Raw genomic sequence first — 22,788 nt, forward strand, 5'->3', positions numbered from 1 at the left:
ACACAAACACACACACATATCTGTACTCAATGAAGTAAACAATTCCAGAGAGAAATATGAAGTCATTAAACTGTCTCAGGGAACTGAATATATTTTTAATACTTCCTCCTTTCTGTTAGATTTCTACATGGCCATGAAATTGTTCATCTTAAATGTGTTAGTAGGCATGTTCTCATAACTACTGGGTGTGAGAGCAGCTGTCTCTGGAAGCTGCTTCCAGATTCAATCCCTGGCTGTAAATACCAGTGTCAATAATGGATGTCTGTTTCAAGAAGAAAATGACCACTCTTCAAGCATAGCCTCTATTCTCAGGTCTTTTTGGTTTCCTAAGACCATCAGAACACCTTTAAAACTTGAATATTGCATGAGAAATGTCCATTAAGGCAAAGAAGATTTTTTTAGAAAATGTATATTTTTCCCATAGTATTAGAAACCACTGTTCTTTGTAGCTATCTTTCAGCCCTGCACTGAAGTCTTATTTTCTCCCCAGACATAGACTCCTCCTGCTTACCCTCCCATCCTCCCTTCCATCCCTTCCTTCTCATTTGTGTGTGTGTGTGTGTGTGTGTGTGTGTATGTGTGTGTGTATGCACACATGCACAACTTATAAAGGAACATCATTGGTAAACTGGGAAAACCAGCTTACAATTTACCTTGTAGTCTCACTTTTGTGGATGCTACTAAAATCATCCTTCCTTTTTTCTGGAGGGCATTAATATTCTTGAAAGAAAGTCATGATTCCTGGGAGGGAAAGCTAAAACAAGTTAGATGGAAGAGGCTGCATAACAAAATGCATTATATAAATGTATGAAAATATCAATGAATGAAAATAAAAACCTAGTATTTAAAAGTAAAATAAAACAAGAACAGAAAAAAAAGTCCAATGCCATGAAAATATTTTCAGAACATCCTTTCTAGATTTTCTCCTGAAAACTGGTAATTTAATTACTAGAACATAAAACCATTGACTAGAAACTTCTAAAGACACTTTCACCTCTTCTCCTGTTTCTCTGAAGAGTATCTTGTATCTGCCCAGAGAGTTTAAAGCGTTCTCTTACTAACTTTTTGTACCTCAGCCTTCTCACAGCTCACTGGTTTTTCCCAGATCAACGGTGACTTCTGTTCAGCAGCTCCCCCATGGGGCTACACATGCTGCCTCCCAGTGTGATGACTTTATTCTTAGATTTTATAATCTCCCCATGGTGCAGTTGTTGCTGCAGCTGAACTTTCCAAAAATCTAGAAGGTGCCTCTACATAAAACAGGCAGAGACTTCAGTTCACAGACTCAGATGTGCAAGTAAGCTCTATTTTTCCATGAGTCTACTTCTTTCCTAAGGTCCATTCTACAAAGGCAATCACAGTTGTTCCACAACAAGCAAGAGCTCCAGATTCCTGAGGGTGCATCCTACCTTTCTGGTGAGAAGAACTTTTGCTCAGGACATTTGCTACTTATTGACAGTATTTCCTGAGACAGGCCTCATGGCACTACTCTCTCTTATTAGTCTGTCCATACTTTGTATTACTAAGAACCAAAAGCCATTTGGCTATCCATTTCCCCACTGGTTACAAAATACCAGACCTTCAGGTGGGAGAGGGGATGGTGATAGACTGGGCTTCTAGAACAAGATACAGGAAGAAGATGACTGCTGATCTCAGTGTCATTGAGATTCTTGGGGAATAAGCATATTTCTGAGGCTTCTTTCAAATCCTTCTTCATCTCTGATTGTTTTAGTTATCCTCACATGTCTCCCTACCCCATATTCCAAGTAGAATGCAAGAAATATTCTGCCTATCTAGGAGCATAGTTCTTTCAAGTTCATAATGTCCTTTCCAGGCAGGTCCCTCCTGCTTGGACTGACTTCTCTTCCAAAGTAGGAAGCACAGGATTGACCCACTTCTATTCACATATTGTTGTTATCCCATGGGAACCCCAAGTAACTTAAAGAGAGAGATGCTCTTGTGCTTTCAAGGATAGACTTTAGAGCCAGTCTTCCTAGGTTCTAACCTCAGACCTTCCACTTACTTGCTATGTAACTTTAGGCACACCCTCAACCTATCTGTAAAAAGAGGTAAATCTCTGAAAAGCCTTCCTCCTGAACCACATTTTGGTACTTCCTTTTCAATGCATGAAATCAAAACAAAAAAAGAAAAATCTAATATGTCTGAAGACAATAATATAAAAATTACTGTTATAGATGAGTTATTATGAATTTAAGATTAGCAGATGTATCTACAGAGCATGAGCCTTGCTATTTGTTTTATGAGATTTATCACTCCACTGTGTATTTTTTCACTTTGCCTTGCTTTCTCACTGTCTCTTCCAAGTCACCCCATGATAATGGTAAAAAACCAATCACTTGTTTCTCTACTAAATCTGTTACGAGGCCTTGAGAATTACTAGAGATTGTCATAGGCAAGTGAAGGTATGTCAGTCTGTTTACATAATACATTTAAATTTAGTCAAGAATGGGAAATATGAAATTTAGAAATATTTTGTTGTGACCAACTTGTTAGAACCCTGACCCTACCATTTACTATTTATGGAGTATCTGTAAAGGGGCTCACAGAGCAGTATTACACAATGGTATGCATTCTGTTGAGTAGACCATACAAGAACTTCACTCTTCCAATGTGTCCAACAGCACAATATCCAAATTCTACTGTTAACTCAGTCAAGTTCTCAAGTACCCTAGTTTTCAATGTGTGCCTCTTTTATCTGCTTTCTCTGGGTCTCGTGCTTTAGCTATAGAAGCCAAAAGGTGCATTTATGATGGCACAGCTGTAATCCCACTACTGGGTAGGATGAAGCAAGAGGATCGTGAATGTGAAGCCACCTTGTACTAAACAGCAAATTCAAGGCTGACCTGGACTACATAGTAAGATCCTGAGCTAGCTAGATTTTATATCAATTCTGCACACACTAAAGTCTTCTGGGAAAAGAGAATCTCAATTGAGAAATGCCTCTATAAGACTGTATAAGACTGTAGGCAAATATGTAGGTCATTTTCTCAATTAATGATGGCTGTTGGATGGCCAGGCCCATTGTAGGTGGAGTCTTGTGCTAGGCAGCTGATCCTGAGTTGTTTAACAAGAAAGGCTGAGCATGTGATGGGGAACAATCCAGTAAGCAATGTTCCTCCATGCCTCTGCTCCAGTTCCTGCCTCAGGTTGCTGCCTTTAGTCCCTGCCCTGACTTCCTTTGATGATGGACTCTGATGTGGACCTGTAAGCCAAAACAAACACTTTCCTCATCAAATTGCTTTTGATCATGGTGTTTTGTTGTAACAATATACAGACCCTGCCACCACCACCGCAAAATCTACCACAGTAAAACATTCACAGGCCTAATAAATATAAATGTGGTATCTCCCGGTTACATTTGATTTTGTGTCAATTACATGATTTATTTTCCATGGTATCTAGCATTTCCTCTCATCTAAAATCCCATCATGTTCTGTTCAACTTGCTGGATCAAAAGGCTGTGAGCCTAACCTTGCTCCACTGGGAAGGCTCCCACTGTCACATTTCATTAAAGTCTGCCTGCACACTTTGCACACAGTCATCTCTTACCCTACCTCTATACTAACTCTCTACCCATCTAAGCTTGCTCATAGTTAGAACACATTAATGTATTAGAATGGGAAAAATTGGTTTTTATTCATGAGAATCAATTTATGACAATCTTAAATAAGCCTCTTTTTAATTGATGAGTCTACTGTAACTGCATACTGTGTAAGAAATACAATTAAACTAAGGCAATGTTGGTTATGACTTGTGTATAATGAAATGAAAACAATATCATCATTAAACACCAAATAAAGCCATTGATTCCATGTATTATTCTGTCAGTTTTAATTGAATTGCAGTTCCCCTGTTTCAGTTCTTAATTACACAGTTCTTGAAAAATCTTTATTTTTTGTATTTTATTATATGTGCAGAATAGGATAATGTCCTCTTTCCCCTTACCTTAGTGTCTAAAAATACAAGCCTATTGAGAACAGAAAAGTCTTTGTTAGTCTTAATTAAAGCAAAACACCTGCTTTTATCCCGGGAGCTGAATATGTAGCTGTACTGTGAGACAATTACCAAGAACAGGGACAATGGGGCTTCTTCCTGTTGCATGTCCCTCCCCTGGCGTTAGGTCTCAGCCCTTTTCAGATTCTATCAGGGGAGGAAAACCTTGACATCACACTATCTGGCAAAGAAATTCCAAGAGGACTCTCAGACTGCTAATGAGCTTTAACTTTGTCTAGGCTGCCAGGTTTAGATAGTACAAAGCAAAATAGAAACTGCTAGACTTGTGGGTAGATGCTGTTAGCAGGATAGTAGTCAATCTGAAAAATTCCTTCCTTGTCAAATATGTAAAGGCAATACAGGCTCTCTTTTCAGGTATGTGACGCATGCCACTATGTAGCTATAACCAAAGGGAGTAATATCTAATTGAACCAAGGAAAGGTGGCTGCAACAACTGGATCTCCACTGGTTCACAAGAGAAACAAGAAACAGAAACCCTGCTCTTTTCTTTACTAATAACCATGGTAGTGTTTCTGCTCAGTCCATGTCATATTTCATTCTATGCCAGCACAGTTTTATTTAGAGAATGTAAGCCAGAGGGGCCAGTTGTTCTTGTCTAGAATTATCAAATGGTGGAGAAATGTGCAAATTAATTACCTCAAACTTAAAATAAAGGCAAGTGTTTGTATTTTTAGCCAAAACGGTACCCCGGAAATACCATAGCTGGTGAACAAACCTTGGAATTTAGAACTAAGGATGACTTTGGATCCATTGTCAATGTCTCAGTGGCATTCAGTATGAAGGGAATAAAGACCGAAACATTGTTTTCATAGGCAGAGAGCCTCAGATGAACCGGGTCTGAGTCATAGTCAGTAGTTAATGTATAAAAGAGGATGCAGCTATCATTTGGACACTAAACTAGGGTAGCAGTGTAGGTCATCTCCTTCTGAGAACACTATATCCGATCCACTGATGGCTTAGTCCCATGGCTTGTCTGCCCTCTCTAACATTGCTCTCTGCCCTCTGGACAGCTGCAATCCTGTCTCCAGGAGCTACATTGACAGAAACACTGTCTTGGAGTGAGAAGAAGGGAGCGGTCATTCTTGTACTCACATTAGCCATGTCCAAGCTCATCTGCCAGCATTTCCCTGTGCAGTGCACTGCAAAGCATTATAATAAGCCTAACCCAATTCAGTCTCTTTTTAATTCCCTACTCATCTTTCAACAGAAATGAGCATGCAAAGGCAAATGTCCAAGACATAAGGAGAATATAGAGCAAGCAGGGCAAATAGAAACATTTTCTTATATGTTATAGGCACTATTGGGTCAGCTACCACTTCATTTTTACATCAGTTCCAAATATATACTATGTGTCTGTGTATTACAAAATGCATGTTTATATGATGCACAAGTAATATACACACTGTGTTATGTAAATAAAACTTTATATATAGGAAACAAATTACATGACATGAACTAGACAAACAAGTGTTAAATGTCAATTCTAAGAGCTTGTCCTACATATTCTTGACTCAGATTCAATAGTAATAGGTAGCTGGCAAGTATATAAATAATATTGATTTTCTATGTTCATTGTTCTTAATGTTGTAAACTATTATTTTTACCAATGTAATATTTATTCCAAATCAATTCCCTCTAAATGCCTTTCATTGTTTTTATTAATAAATTAAAAACACAGTATATTTGAACAGGGTAGTTTTGGTCCCCACAATTTAACTGAGATTCAAAAAGATTATGATGGAGATAAAATTTGTGCTTACAAGAGGGTTTCCTTCAGAAGGCTTCAGGAAATTATTCTACCAATATTCAAAATGGAAAATCATAAAACATAGAAATTATAATAAATTCTTGGCATGGTTTCACAGAAATATGTCCTGCCAATGTTATAATTAAGGATAATAAGTTAGCTTATCAAATATAATTGAGGGACTATTGACCAAAGCAAGGTTTGTCTAAGGAGAAGTCAGCGAAATGAGGTTCAAACACACCTTATATTCCATTTCTCCTTGATATCCTTTGAAGAGAACATACTCCTTCGCCTTGCCCTTGAGTAGAGAAAAAGAGTTAAGTAAAGACCTCCAAATGCATCTGGTGGAAAGGGCTAGTGACTAATAGAATGAGGCATGGTGGTACTGAAGGAACTTTCCAAAGCTAGGCAGCAAAAGGAACCAAGTGAAGGGCCCCACGATGGGCAAAGGTTTGTTTCTCACTGTGCCTGTACTTGGACATCCATGAAGGTCCAAAGGAACCACTGAACAACTCTTTAACATAAAACAACATAAAATTACTCTGACAAGATATGGGAAATTTGTTTTAAATGGCATATTTTCAAGAAAAGAGAGAGAGACAGAGAGAGACAGAGACAGAGACAGAGAGAAGTCTTGGGATGAATCTGCAACTGTACTAGTGTGAAGACCTGGGTTCAGATCTCCAGAATCGACACAAAGACAGGCATAGTAGTAAGCATCTGTGATCCTCACACTTCTACAGCAAAGCTGGAGCTAGAGGCAGAAAATCACCAGTTGGCAAGCAGAAAGCATGACATAAGCTAGAGTGAATAAGACCCCCTCTCAAAAAAGGTAGAAGATGAGGACCAATACCTAAGGCTGATATTTGACTTTCACAAGTGCACCAGCACACACACACACACACACACACACACACACACACACAGAGGGGGGGTATAAGAGAGAGAAATACATAAATATTACAAAAAATAGGAAATAAGATAGCAGAGATAACCCCCTTGAGGTCTATTCTTTATTTTCTTAATGTTGCATCTTTTAAGATACAGATTTTCTTATACCCTGCACTACTCCCTTACTGTAAATTAAGCATCATACAAATAACTTATTAATGGACTGCTGGTGATCTAAGGTTACAGGTAGTAGGGTTCAGGTTCTGTAACCAAAGGAGAGTACAAATAGTGTATGTACATTCAAGCAAATCCATTTGGAGTCCTATGGTAACAGAATTTCAGTGCTGAGGGACTTGGAGCCAATGAAATTTATGTAAAAGAAATCTGTCCCCTGGGCTGGGGTGGTTTATGTCTCAATATTGGAAGTTCAACATTTTTTTTGCATCAGAAAAGTTATTCTTGGTGGTTGCCAGAGTAAATCCATGTTATCCAACATGCTGCAGCAGCTCAGCTGAATCTAATTAGAACATCTCCAGATTTATGTAGCTTTCTGTATATTAAAGCCCCTACTCTTGTGAAATAAATATTTCTCTCTAGTCCTTTATTTTTCCCATCTCAGTGTTAATCAGATTAATATGGCATAAATTTTAACTACTGCTTTTATGATTCTGGGATGGGTGGTGAAATACATGTCTAAAATATCAAGACTTTATAAATAGTGTCACTATGGGCTTCATATCCATGCCATCCTATTGACCATCAATTTTTGGCTTGGAAAAAGAGAAGCACTATGACTATATGCTTCTCCTGGTTAATTTTTCTTTGAGGTTTTCAAGGTGACCCATGCATTTGTGGGATTTTTAAGAACTCCTTGGTCTTGTTTTCTTTTCATAAAACCTTCAGTATATGCTATAGACAATTAAGCAAAAGAAAAAGAAAAGGTCAGTTTTTTCTGCAACTTAGATACCCAGACACAAGGAGAAGTGAGTGTTTTGCTAGATCAGCTTTAAAGCAGGGCCATCATCTTCCTTGGGTAACAAGGGCCAAGATATAGTACTTCAAGTCATAACTTTATGTTAACCAGCCTTCTATATCAGAATATGCTAAATTTAAACAAAGAAGTGATTTCCATATCAGTCTGATAACAACTCAGAGAGTTACCCATTAGCCTCAGGGGCCCAAGTTAGTTCGCATTCTTGGTCTTCCATGGAGTTGCCATCTCCTTCAGTTCCTTCAATCCTTCCCCTAACTCTTACAAAGGAGTCCCCAACCTCAGTCCAATGCTTGGCAGTGGGCACATTTAACATTTAAAAAGGGAAAAGAAATGATCCATTTCTTTGGCTACTAAAATAAGTAGAACATGTATTTATTTAAAAGAAGAAAAAAACTAGAAAGATGGCTCAGCAGTGAAGTGCACTTATTACTCTTGCAGAGGTCCTGTGTTCAGTCTTGAACATCCATAGGGCAGCCCATAATCACGTATGATCCAGTTCTAGGGGATGTGATGTTCCTTTTCTAACTTCTGCAAGCCCTAGGCATGCAAATGGTGCACAGACATACACGCAGGCAAAATTCCCACACGCATAAGTTAGAAATGAATAAATGTATAAAAAGCTATGGCCCACTCTGAAAAGATTGTTACAAACATTTTTTTATCTTTCTAATAGTTAAGCAATTCTTGTAGCTCTCAAAGTGCTGAGCCCAAGTCAACAAGGTCAGCATTATTTGAGAATTTCTTAAAATGTTAATTCTCAAGCCTCTTCCCTGGCCTACAAAAGGGGAGATTTGGGGGCTGAGAGTGGACTTGGCACTAATCTGTATCTAGCATGCCCCTGTGATGATGTGGTTCATGCTAAACACTGAGAAGCACTACTTTAAACTTTCCCTGGACTGCATTCATATGCCTTGTCTTCTGTCCCAGGGCTATACAGAAGCACATATTTGTCCTCAAGGATGTGCAGGCACCTAGTAGACATGCTGAACATTCTAAGTGTCCCCTTTTCCTTGGCATTCATTTTTTTCTATATTCACAAGTAATTGATGCTTAGTGGCCAATTAGCTGATGCTAATTCAAATGGTCACAGCTATATCCAGAATTAACACTAAATGTTTCCTAAATTACTTGATTAACTTTAAAAAGGAGTAACACCTCTTCCTATTTCAAAAACAAGCATTTGGGGCAATTTTTATTCAAGGGTGAAGGTGAATTTTTCATGTATTATTCATTTGGTACACTGATTTTGTAAGCTCATTAAATAAAGTCATTGTTAATACTACAATTTTTGAGTCCAAGGAAAACATAGATAAAGAGAAAAGCATATATTTATTACATGACTATCCTAAACTGCTTCTTGTTCTCAGTTTACTCATTCACTTGTTGGTCTATTTCATAAATACTCATAAAGTGCCTCTCATGTGTCAGGCAGTTTTCTGGTATGAAGGATCAGTTGGGAATGGGACAGAGACATTCCTCCTGTAGCTCCCACTGTAATAGAGAAAAATGCACTATATATATTAGAAAACCTTTCACAAAGGAAAGGATGACATTGTTGAATCATTTTAACACAGAGATAGTCCATTCAACAGTACAATGACTGAAAGGCCTAAGCCGACCAAATACAATGCATGAGGTACAATTCCTCAAGACACATGGAAACAAGTCCTCATCTGAGAGCTACCAAAAACAGCCTGTCATAATACACATCTTCCTAAATCACTTGGCAGTTGGAGGTACTATGTTAGCTGTGTGCCTTCATCCAAAGCACTCTATGATGAGAAGTAGTCTTGTAACTTGAAATGAGGACCCGTGCTCCCATAAGAAGTGCAAGATGGTGCTGGTTTCCTTGGGGAGTACAATTCTAACAGCTGGTCCTTGGATCTTGAGAAAGACAATACAGAATAAAACCCAAGATTAGTTAGCTTTAAAGATGGTTCTCATGCATTTCAAACAGACACAAAGAACTTACTAAACATTTCAAGGAGAAGAGGATGGAGGTTTTCTCTTTGTTTTCAGCAGGGAAAATTATAAGCCTTGTCTCTTTAATTTGCATTTGTCATTACAAAATGCTTAAGTTAAAGTAATGGGTAGTATTGCAGAGTTTGGGAAAGGTTTTCACTTTACTATCAAATAAATGGGAAACCAATGAAGTTTCATGACACAATCTAATTTATGTCTTTAACATGACAGTCCTCTTGGCACGATGATGGATAAAACCCTGCCATTTTCATAGCTATTCCTCCCCCAAATAAATAACCTTAATGCAATCATGGAGAAAAATAAATCTGCAAACATTGTACAGAACCAGTCTGTAATGTCAAGTTCACATAAGGCCAAGACTAAGAACCTGCTACAAATTGCAGTGCATTAAAGAGTCATAGCATATAAATATAATGTAAGAACAGAGATTGGATCCTAGTCCAGAAAAGTGGAAGGAACAGCTGGTGAAATGAACGTGGTCTGTAGTTTAATGAATATCACTGAATCACGTTAATTTTCTGGTTTCCGTAATTGGGGATGTATGTAAGACATTAAAATTAGAAGATTAGTAAGTGACATGTTGGAAATTTCTGAGTGACTAATAAAATTTTCATAATCTAAAATAATGTCATTAATAATTTTTTTAATTGTAAAAGGTAATTCGTAGAACCAGAGAACACTATGTTAGATCCAGACACAGAAAAAACAAATGTGTTTTCTCACCAGGGAAACTATGAAGGTGAAATTGATAAAAGGAGAATATGACTACTAGGGATGAGAAGGGAAGTGGAAAAGGGTGGAGGAAGGTCAGGTGGATCCATTATCACATGCAGCTTGATGACAAGAAAGCCTCCAGAGTTCAGCATGCAGTACAGTAGAGTAAGCATTACACACACACACACACACACACACACACACACACACACACACACATACACACCCCATATTACTTATTTTTTAAAAAGCAGAAAGAGGGGGTTTGAAGATTCCTAACAGAAAAAAATAACATGCATTAGGAGATGGAAATACTAACTTCCCTGATTAAATCATTACATGAGTTTCATGTATTGAATTCATCCACAAAGATGTGGTATTACCATGTATCATTAAAAGTCATCATTTTAAAGAAAAACATGTCATTTAAAATTAAATCTTGAAGGATTTATAGAAAAACATTGTTTAATTGGCTGTATTCTATGCGGGTAGATAAGAAACTGATTCTAGAAGCCACAAGTTATTGGCAAAACTTCCCAGTGCTACAGTTGGGCTACACTGATATTTATTATTGATCAGAAAAGCAACTGAGATTCCCACAACAATACAAGCTTCTTCTACTGCCTTTGGTTGCCCACCATAGTAAGACCCTATTGATAAACACACCACATTCTTTAATTATAGGTCATAGAGAAATCTGTTTGGATCTGAGCTAGATTTTCCTCCTCATAGGCTACTTAATATAGACTTTATATAAGTAATCTTTATTTATTTTATTAAAGGAATTATAAAATAAAAATTTTGAGATGTTGCTATTCACAGGTCAAATTGGAAAGCTTAGAAATATCACTAAATTCATGAAATAGATATATACAGGTAAGCAAGGAAATATAAAATAAGTATTTTCATATGCTGCTAACAAAGTCAAAAAATTAGTACAGGTTTCTGAATCCTCAAAGTGTCAAAGCATCTGACCCACCACTTACTCTGGGGAAATAAATAATGCCTTTCTTCTTTTCAGGTATCTATATATATTCCATGTAGGACATTAAGTTGATACAATGATTAGTGGCACAAAGATGGGAAATAAAAAGAAATAGTTCAGTGATTATTAAACCTTCAGATGAAATGCATAAAGTCATACTTTATACCATTAAGTGGAAACAAATTTCATGCGTTGCCTGTCACAGAAGCACAATGACCTGAGTTTAGATCCTCAGAATCCCGTGTTAAAAACCAGATGTGATGGCATAAAACTTTAACATGGGATTTATGCCATCACAACTGGCATTTAACATGGGGTTCTGAGAATGTAAACTCTCAGGTCATTGCTCTTCAGTGGCAGGCAACTCATGACATTTGTTTCTTTTTAATGGTATAAGGTAATAAATCACGGAATCAAAAATATTTAAGTTTTACAAAGTTACGCAGAATAAAAAATTCTTAAAAACAAACAAAGAAGCAAGTAGCCTAATCAAGCTACTACTTTAAACCAGTAGTTATTCTATAATGATGCACTGTTAGCACTAAAGGCTGATTTGGGTTATGTATTCCATAGAATACAGACATAGCTGGGTGGGACAGGAAAGTTAGCTACCAGGTAATCAGGGTTTTTATCCTTGAACTTCCCAGTGTCTCCAGTAGTCAAAATGAACTTGTAATTAGGGAAAAGAAAGTTTAACAACTAAATGAAGTCAGAAGTTAGGGTAGACTGCTTCATTTTCTTTCTCCAAATTCTAACTGATAAAGTGAAAAGCTTTCTTATTTAAGGCACAGGAGTGCAAAATGTTCTCGTTTATTGCCAAAGTATCCACTGTGTTAGCCATTCATATAAGAGTTAATCTGCTCAGAGGGCTCCACTACTGTACAGAGTATAGATTATGAAACCCACACTTGGTTTTCAGTCTTAACACTAGGGATTTTGTAAAGTAGCCAGAGTGAAAAGTCTTCACTCTGGCCTTGGGAAGCAGTCACTCTAGAGAGCATATTTATTTTTGTTAAACAAAGAATGAGCAGATATTTCATTTTTTCTCTATCTAAAATATCCACTCGTCCCTGAAAATTCAGCCTCAACAAGAAGAGGCTCTAAGAACAGTTTTTTAAGAATTGTTTAAAGTTATAAGCTTGTGTGGTCATGCATAAAAACTCCTAAAAACTGTGACCATCCAAGAGTTTCTCTCTGAATGAGTCTTTTATTCCAGTGAGTTGGCACCATGAAAGGCATCCTGTATTGTTCTGACATCACACTAGGGTGCAGAAACAATCCTGTTGACATCAATACAATGCATAACAATGTGGTTTTTGTATCCTCTGTAGGTGTTCTGAAAAGACCCCATTGGTAGAAATCCTTTTTAAAAAATAATTGCAGGGAAATCCTTGTAATGAATAAAGCAGAAAAGCGGTTCAGCTTCCCAAGAAAAATGGGAGACTCCTAAGAAATGTGATGGTGACATGAAGCACATATATAGAAGTTCCCGAAGAGAATGTACAAAAACACTTTACCTTGTTACAGTGTTAATTATGCAAATCCCATATATCCAAGTATACTATAATAACATATCTAAGCCAGTGTACCAGAACACTGATCATCATAAACTTTAGCAAATCAAGACTTCATTTTTATGTAGACACAGTTTGCTCTATCACTCAACTGTGTTCCAATGCCTTCCAGTCTTGATCAAAATCATCTTTAGTTGAATTCTTACAAATGTGTCTTCATGGTCCCACTATCGATTCCAGACACTGAAAAGCAAAGTATTAGCAGCTGCAGGTGTGGTTGGCATTGTAGACCATGTGTTATGGAAGAGTGGGAAAAGAGATACAAGTAGCAAACACAAAATGTGAGCCCCTAGGGGTCCTGGATGCTGATTATTCAAGTATACAAGATCTCACAGTCATGTTATGTACAGCTTGACTCAGGAAACAGAGGCACAATGGAAGCTACTCAGCAAAATCAGTTCCATCCAGGAATGAACATTAGTCCACTAAGACCCTCACTGCACACAACAGCAGCTCCTAATATCAAGCCACACTGTGCTCAAGTATCCATCTGAAATATTTTGGTGTGTTCATGCTGGACTTGCTCTCTGGTGTCAATATATCCATATACACAATATCCACATTATAATGATCCTTTCCAAAAATTTGTGGTTCATCCAAAACAAAAGCTTTAGTCACAATATACTATTCCTAAAATACTATGTAGGGTGAATTTAAAATGGAATTATTTTCCCAGTGTGCCCTAGAATTTTAACTAAACATATATAAATACTAAATACCATAAAATACATATTTTTAGATGTGTAATTCAGTGGAATTAATTACATTCACATTGGTGGGTAGATTTCATCACCATCTATCACCAGAACTATTTCATCTCCCTAACCAGAAACCCACACCAATTTAAAAGCCATTTCCATAGTAAGAGACTCTAAGCACGAGAAAAATATCAAGAGTAAAAATAAAATGAACTTAACAAAAATTATGTCAAAGATAGAATAAAAGAAAAGGTTTTCATAATGTATTTCCCAAACTATCTTGTAATAACCTCTTATGTGACCTTTTTGTTTATATTTGTATAAAGTGCTTACATAAACTATTTATTATTGTCTATTTCCATTTAACCCCTTTACAGCAGGAAAATAGTCATTACCACATATTATGAGTCTTTTTTATTTTTTATATTTTGAATCATTTTACAAACAAGTTACAAGAAAATAAAGGGATAGGTAATGAAAAACTCAACCTTTTGTAAGAAATTAATTTTGGTGCACATAATAAAAGAGGAACACTGTCACATAACCTTCAATAAGTCTTCGCATAGAATCTGATTCATTGAAGTCCTCCCCAAAATGTAAACATGTAAACATGCATTTCCACACATGCTCACTCATAGGTTCTTCATTGTAAGGTCATTCATAGGATTTGAACACATATAAATTCACTCTCTAATACTGCTTCTATTATCAATTTCATAGCCATTATATTCTGATTTAACTCTGGGATGGCAACCCCATCTCTCTGAGATGAATCCAACTTGATCATGGTAAATGATGTTTTTTACCATCTTTTAACTGTATTCACAAGTATTTTTACTGAGAGGTGGTTTCATAATCATGTTCATCAGGGATACTCTCCTGTAAGTTTCTTTTATGGTTGTGTCCTTATGTGAGTTTGGGAAAGAAGAGTAATAATATATAACATAATGAGGGGTAAGGTATTAGCAGTTAAGGAAGTAAGTGGAAAGGATATGAACTGTATAAGCCTCGGTGTTATTATTAGAGCAACAGATAAAAATAAAGAATAGTCACATGAATAGAAAGGGGCAGTTGGGATATTCTTAGGGTATCCACAATGTAAAGATTATTCAGTCTATAGGAATGTATAGCAGCCAAATTCAAAAATAAGAGGAGAAAAGAGATGACAGAATAGGGATAAGAGGGAAATGTATGCTATAGAGATAAGAGCTATAGTAGAGAAAATAAAATACATGCAGAAACAGAGCAATAAAGAGAGAAAATAGAATAGGTGCAAAAACAGAGCAGTAAAAATGTAGGCAATGAACAACTTCAAATAAAATAGTTGAGACATGTACTCATGAGTAATTATTAAAAGTAAAAGCCAAAGTGACAAAAAAATAAAATAAAAAGTCATAAAGTATTAGTCAATAGTTCTTCCTTTCAGGGATAGGTGCTGGGTGTCACCCCCCATTCCCACCCACTGCAGCCATCAGTCTTAGTTACTTTTGTGTTTTGGGGGATGGGGAGCATCATGACCAAAACTAACTTAGTGAGCAATGTGTTTACTTTGGCCTACAACTCTCAGGTCACACTCATCCTAAGGAAAGTCAAGACAGAAACTGAAGCAGAGGCCCCAGGATATTGCTTACTGGTTTGCTCCCCATGCCTTGTTCAGCCTGATTTCTTTTTCTTTTTATACTTTAATCTTTCTTTATAGTCCAGTCTTTATCCCCATTCCAGTCTGCCCTCTGACTGTTCCACATGCCATACCTCCTTCCCTCATCTCCAAGAGGATGTCCCCACTTCCCAACCCCCACCCCATCAGACCTCCCTACTTTCTAGGGCCTCAAATCTCTTAAGGTTTAGGTGCATCTTATCTCACTGAATCAAGATCCAGCAGTCCTCTGTTGTATATGTGTTGGGGACTCATATCAGCTGGTATCTGCTGCCTTATTGGTGGCTCAGTGTCTGAGAGATCCAGGTTAGTTGAGACTGCTGGTCTTCCTATAGGCTCACCCTCCTCCTCATCTTCTTCCAGCTTTTCCCTAATTTAACCACAGGGTTCACCAGCTACTATACATTGGTTGGGTGTAAATATCTTCATCTGACTCTTTGAGCTGCTTGTTGACCATTTGGAGGGCAGTTGTAATAGGCTCCTGTTTGTAAATACATCATAGTATCAGTAATAGTAGCATCAGGCCTTGGAGCCTCCCATTGAGCTGGATCACAATTTAGCCTGGTCACTAGACCTCCTTTCCCTCAGGTTCTACTCCATTTTTGACCCTACAGTTTCTTCAGACAAGAACAATTCTGGGTCAGAGTTTTTAACTGTGGGATAGCAACCCCATCTTTCCACTTGATGCCCTATCTTTCTACTGGAGGTGAATTCTGTAAGTTTCCTCTCCCCACTGTAGGGCATTTCATCTAAAGTCTTCCCTTTGAGTCCTGAGAGTCTCTCACCTCCCAGGTCTCTTTTACATTCTAGAGGGCCTCCCCACCTCCTACCTCCTGAGGTTGCCTGTTTCCATTCTTTCTGCCAGACCTCAGGGCTTCATTCCTCCCCCTCCCCCAAGCCTAATTTCTTATACACTCTATAGCCACCTGCCTAGGGGGTAACACCACCCACAATTAGTGTGGCCTTCCCACATCAATCATTAATCAAGAAAATACCCAACATGCTTGCCCACCAATATGGTGAAGACATTTTCTTAATTGAGGTCTTCTCTTCTTAAATGACTCTAGCTTATTTCAACTTGATGAATAACTAGCCAGCACACCATCTGATGGAGCAAACTGTACTGATGCGTGATGATACTGCTGTTTGTATCATCCATATAATTATGATACAGTTCGACCATTATATGATATCTCAATGAAGATCAAACAGCTATTTGTTGAATTAAGTTTCTGACCAGGCATCAGCAGAGGGTCAGATTCCTTTCAGAATCTTCACTATGACATGGGGCTCCAAACTATTTGATCCCATACACACTCATATGGTTTTTCCCATGTGTTAGATGGTCACACTACTAGACAAATTTTTATCTATGTATGTCAGCCCTAACTCTGGTTTCACTGCTATGTGGTATCCTTAAATATGATAAGTTTGGGGGGAATATCCAGTTGGAAACAATTGATAAAACTACCATGGTAATCACCTTATACATTCTTGGTGTTGTACATATGCTTTATCTATAAATATTTTTAAAAGATGAACAAATAATGTGTTTTAAACAGTGATCTTTCAAAAATCATCATGCAGTATGTTAAACTACACATCATTTTAAACTCATTAACAAATTATGAGAATATCCATTTCCTCAAATTCTTTATCACACATTCTAATTATTTATATCTTTTCCCAATACAACCATTACTTTTTAAGTCCCCTGCAATATTTCTGTAAAATCATTTTTTTCCAGCCTTGCTCTCTAACTCCTTCAATATACCTTTACAGACCGTGGTTTACAGATCTTTCACTGGTCCAGATTGTCTCCTGAAGATGTTTCAGTCTATCAATATCTTCCTTAAAATATATTCCCCAAAACTTATTTCAATGGTACAAGTGTGCTTTGACCTTCCATGTGTCTTTTACCCACCTTGTCCTGAGTTGCTTGATCTTCATGTTTCATAAATCACTGTTCTCATTAAAAAGTTAATGAAAGACAGGAGTCCTTTGTCCTAATGAAAGCATTAATACATTCATTGTATGCACAAACAGTTTTGTGGATCATAGAATCATTCTTAATCATTTATTAATGCACATCAAATCACATTTATATTTTAGTGCTGATGTCATGTTATTGACTCACAGTGAGTTTGCAATCAACTAAAACTCAGGCCTTATTTGTATTAAATTCTGGGAACAACATCCTTATCAGCCTGTAGTTTAATACTTTTTAGTCTAGATGCTAAGTATTTCATTGTAGTCTTAACACTTCATCTTTTGAGTTTCTATTCATCAGCCAACTTAGCTATTTATGAACTCTAAGTCTGCAGCCGCCTAATTTATGAATGGCTCCATTCATCTCAATAAGAATGTTTTAAATAATAACACAACATACCTTTGTAGAGCATATCTACAGATATTCACTAATTTTTTTTAATAAAATGTTACTTATTTTTATATTTTAAACATAGATTTTTTTCTCATATATCCTGATTACAGTTTCACCTCCCTCTGCTCATCTCAGTACCTCCTTCCCTCCCATTCACTCTGAATCCACTCTGTTTCTGTCCCTCTTTAGAGAGAAACAGACTTCTAGGAGATAACAACTAAATATGACATAATAAATATAATAATGATGATCATGGAACTACCACATTAAGACTAGACAATGCAATCCAACATAAGAAAAAGAGTCCCAAGCACAGGCACAAGAATCAGACTCCTACTAGTTCACACACTTAGAAACCCCATAATAATACTAAACTGTATGCAGAGGACTTGCTACAAGCCTCTGTTTGCTTTAATCTTGCTGCTTCCATCTTTGTGAGTTCATCTGAACCTTGCTCAGTTAGTTCAGGGGACCTTGTTCTTCTAATATCCTCCATTCCCTCTGGCTCTTACACTCTTCTCCATATCCTCTTCCACAAGGTTACCTGAGCTCTGAGAGAGGGAATTAATGGAGACAGCACATTTAGAGCTGTGTGTTTCAAGCTTTGTTGTTCTGTGTAATGAGGCTCTGATTTATCAGTATAACAGAATATCATTTAGGAATCATTTGTTGCTACTTTTTTTTTTAAGACTAAGAATATTTGGTTTTGCTCTAGGTCTTTGGGCTACCTAGTCTTTGGTTCTTAGTCACCCAAACAGTGTCAAATATACGTTTCATCTTGTGGAGTAGACCTTAAGTCAAGTCAGATGCTGATTGGCTACTCCCCTAAGTTTTGTGCCACACCATTGCCTTAGACTATTTTGCAGGCAGGATATATTGTAGGTAAAAAGTTTTCAGGATGAGTTAGAGTTTATGTTCTCTTTTGGTAGCCTACATAATCCATTCCCACATAAATGGCATTAGAATATAGGTGTGAAGGCTCTATGTAGGCTCCAGCTTCACTTCTCCATGTCAATGAGTTGTATTGGTATTGTCCTCTGCAATGAAGCTCCATTGTCAGCTTATGGAGAGCAACCCATTATCTTGGTAATAGTCTGGATTGTTTAGGAATTTCCATGAGACCCCCTTGGTAAACAGCTCAACTGAGTGTAACCCCAGTGTCTGTAATGGAAAACTCATTTGGTGACAGGAGATGGCCAGTTGTAACTCTGTCACCCTATTGGAAGACCTCATTTGGATTACGTTTATACATTTTAGAGTTTCCATTGTACAAGATTACCATACTATTTCTCAAATGCTCTTCAATTCTAGCTGTCTCTTCCTATATTCCCTTCCTCAACCCTATTTATATTTTCTATCTCCATGTGATCCTCCCTTTTGTGTCCCTACCAATGCCCAGTCCATCCATAATATCTAGTCTATTTCTCCTCCCAGAGGTATCCACATGCTCCCCCCAAAACTTCCACTATACATAATCTATCTGGGTCTATAGATTGTATCTTAACACTCATTAATTTAATAAGTAATATCCATTATAAGTTAATTCACAATATATTTAACTTTCTGAATCTGAGTTCCATCACTCAGGATGATTTTTGTCTATTTCCGTCCATTTGCCTGCAAGTTTTATGATGCCATTTTTTAACAGTTGAGCATTATTCCATTGTGTAAAGGTACTGTGGTTTCTTTATCCATTTTTCTGTTTAGGAACATAAAGGTTGTTTGAAATGTCTGCCTATTCTGAAAAGAGCAGCAATAAACATGGTTGAGCTAATTCTAACAGGTGAAAGATGGATTCTCAAAGTAGTTTTGATTTATATTTTTCTGATGGCTAAGGATGTTGAACATTTCTTTAAGCATTTTTCAGACATTTGAGATTCTTCTATAGAGAATTCTCTGTTTAAATCTGTACTCCATTTTTAAATTGGATTATTTTGAGCTTTTTTATATCTAGCTTCCTGAATTCTTTATATATTTTGGATATTAGCCCTCTATCAAATGTAGAGTTGATAAAAAATATTTTCCCATTCTGTAGGCTGCTGCTTTGTGCAAATTACCTTGTCCTTTGCCTTACAGAAGCATTTTAGCTTCATGTAGTCATATTTATTAATTGTTGATCTTAGTGCCTGTGCTATTGATGTTCTCTTCACAAAGTCTTTGTGCAAATGTGTTCAAGGGTATCTCCCACATTCTTTTCTATCAGGTGCACGGTACCTGGTTTTATGATTCAGTCTTTGATCCATTTGGATGTAAGTTTTGTGCAAAGTGATAAGTATAGAGCAAGTAGGATTCTTCTGCATTCAGTCGTCCAGTTTGAACAAGACCATTTGTTGAAGATGCTGTCTTTTGTTCAGGGTATATTGTTACTGCCCAGCAGTAACATTAAGGAGAGGGTTTTTCTGGAAAATGGAATTAGAAAGAAGAGCAACAGTAAGAGGGAGTTTGGGAGAATACAGGATGACCAAAGGTATACCTGTCCACGTGGAAGGTTAAAATTAGACGGGAGTCATGAACGCTCAGCCATCTTCAATTTAATGCCTGTTTGTTGCCAGTCAACAGTTAGAATAGGTGAGGAAAATCCCTCCCACAAGTTCGTCAGCATGCCAGCCCAATCAGCGACTTCTTTTTGTCTCTTTAGAGGTGGGACTTCCGATGTAAATGGAACCAGGAATGAGGCGTGGCAAATAGCAGGAGGCGGGCAGAGAGGTGTGGTTATGACAGGCAGGCCTCAATACAGGAGGGTTACAGTATATTTCCTGATATTTTATCAAGCATCAGGTGTTCATGGGTGTATAAACCTATGTCTGGGTTTTCAAATCTATTCCACTTTTTTGTTTGTTTGGTTTGGTTTTTTTTGTTTTTTCAAGACAAAGTTTCTTATGTCAATACAATGTGATTTTTTGTAATATAATTCTGCAGTATAACTTATAATCAGTGGCAATGATACCTCCAGCAGGATTTGTGGTTGGTTGGTTGGTTTGTTTTATTGTTCAGGATAGTTTTAGATTTCCTGTAATTTTTGATTTTCCATATGAAGTTGAAATTATCCTTTCAAGGCCTGTAAGGAATTGTGTTGGAATTATGATTGGGGGATTGCATTACATCATTAGATTGATTTTGGTAGGATGCATGTTTTTACCGTGTTAATTCTACTGATCCATGACCATTGGAGATCTTTCTTTCTGATACCTTTTTAAATTTCTTCCTTTAAAGACTTGACGTGTTTATCATATAAGTCTTTTCACTGGCTTTGTTAGATATATTCTAAAATGTATTATTTGTGGCTATTGTGAAAAGTGTTATTTCCCTGATTTTTTTCTCAGTTCATTCATCATTTCTATACAAAAAGGTTACTGGTATTTGTGTGCTAATGTTGTATCCAGCAACTTTACTGAAGGTGTATATCAGCTTTGGGTACTCCCCAGTGGAATTTGTAGGGTTACTTATACATATACTCTAATATTACCTGTAAATAAATGTTGATTTCTTCTTTTCCAGTCTGTATCTTTTTGATATCCTTCAGTTGTCATATTACTCTAGCTATAATTTCAAGTACTAATGTTGAATAGTACGGTGAGAGTGGACATGTTTCTTGTTACTGATGTTAGTGGAATTCCTTTGAGATTCTTTCCCTTTAATTTGATGTTGGCTATAGCCTTACTGTTATGTTTAGATATATCCTTTGCATCTCTAACTCTCTAGGACTTTTATCATAAAGGGGTGTTGAGTGTTGAGTTTTATTAAAGACTTTCTACAGCCAATGAGGTAATCATGGTTTTTTCTAGCAGTTTGCTGATATGATGGATTACATTTATTGATTTTCATATACTGAAGAACCCTTGTATCTCTGGATTGAAAAGTGCTTGACCATGATGAAAAACCTTTTTTTGATGTGTCCTTAGATTTGGTTTGCAAGTATTTTATTGAGTAGTTTTGAAGATTCACAAGGGAACTATGTATGTCTTTGTTGGGTCTTTGTGTCATTTGGATATCTCATTGACTGTGACCTTGTAAAACAAATTGGGCAATGTTCCTTCTGTTTCTATTTTCTGGAATGATTTGAGAAGTATTGACATTAACTCTTCTTTGAAAGTCTGGTAGAATTCTATGCTAAAATCATCTGGCCCTTGGCTTTTATTTTTCCTAAGAAACTTTTAATGACTGCTTTTATTTCACAAGGAGTTTAAGCCTATATAAATTTCTTATCTGATCCTGACTCATCCAATTTGGTGGAGTACAGATTTTTAAAGTATATCATTATGATTCTCTGTATTTCCTGGGTGTCTCTTATTATATCTCCCTTTGTGTTTCTAATTTTGTTAATCTGGATATTCTCTCCCTGCCTTTTCATTAGTTTGGAAATGGGTTTGTCTATCTTTTAATTTTCTCAATGAACCAACTCTGTTTCATTGATTCCTTTTACTGTTCTCTATGTTTCTATTTTATTGATTTCAGCCCTCAGTTTGATTATTTCCAGCAGTCTATCCTCTTGGGTGTGCTTACTTCTTTTTGTTCTAGAGCTTTCAAGTGTGTTGTTAAATTCCTAATATGAGATCTCTCCAGTTTTGTTTTGTTTTGTGTAGGTGCTTAGTGATTTCAACTTACCTATTTGCACCACTTTCACTGTATCACATAAGTTTTGAATTCATTTTTATTATGTCCTAGAAAGTCCTTAATTTATTTTTCTTGACTTTCTTTTTATTTAGTAGAGAATTGTTTAGTGTCCATGTGTTTGTATGCTTCCTATTATTTTTGTCATTGTTGATATCCAGCTTTAATCCATGATGGTTTGATAGGATGCAGTGAGTTATTTCAATTTTCTTGTATCTCTTGCTTTATGTCAATATATGTTGTCAATCTTAGTGAGAGCAATATAAGATGCAGAGAAGGTATAGGCTTAAGTGTTTGGTTAAATGTTTAGTAAACATCAGTTAGGTTCACTTGACTTGTAACATCTATTAGGTACATTTAGCATTTCTCTGCTTAGTTTTTTGTCTGGATACCCTGTCCATTGGTAAGAATTCAGTACTGAAGCTACCCATTGTCAGTGTGCAAGGGTAAATATGTAATTTAATCTGTAATAGTGTTTGGTTTACTGTTGGACATAAAACCATGCCAGGAAGTTTG

At 36.8% G+C, this 22,788-nt stretch overlaps 1 protein-coding gene and 1 long non-coding RNA gene across 4 annotated transcripts in view; one reads left to right on the forward strand and one right to left on the reverse strand.

Annotated features, from left to right (window-relative positions):
• The window catches only part of Cdh20 (cadherin 20), a 245,525-nt gene that overhangs the window by 62,524 nt on the left and 160,213 nt on the right, over nucleotides 1-22,788 (forward strand). The window lies entirely within an intron of this gene.
• On the reverse strand, nucleotides 8,978-20,227 carry LOC116097072. The gene is made up of 3 exons (XR_004121201.1): nucleotides 20,135-20,227; nucleotides 17,203-17,284; nucleotides 8,978-9,551 (listed from the first exon to the last, which is right to left on the reverse strand). It is a non-coding gene; the product is annotated as an uncharacterized LOC116097072 (long non-coding RNA).

This window comes from Mastomys coucha, unplaced genomic scaffold, assembly GCF_008632895.1.
Source record: "Mastomys coucha isolate ucsf_1 unplaced genomic scaffold, UCSF_Mcou_1 pScaffold1, whole genome shotgun sequence".
In the NCBI taxonomy this organism is placed as follows: Eukaryota; Metazoa; Chordata; class Mammalia; order Rodentia; family Muridae; genus Mastomys; species Mastomys coucha.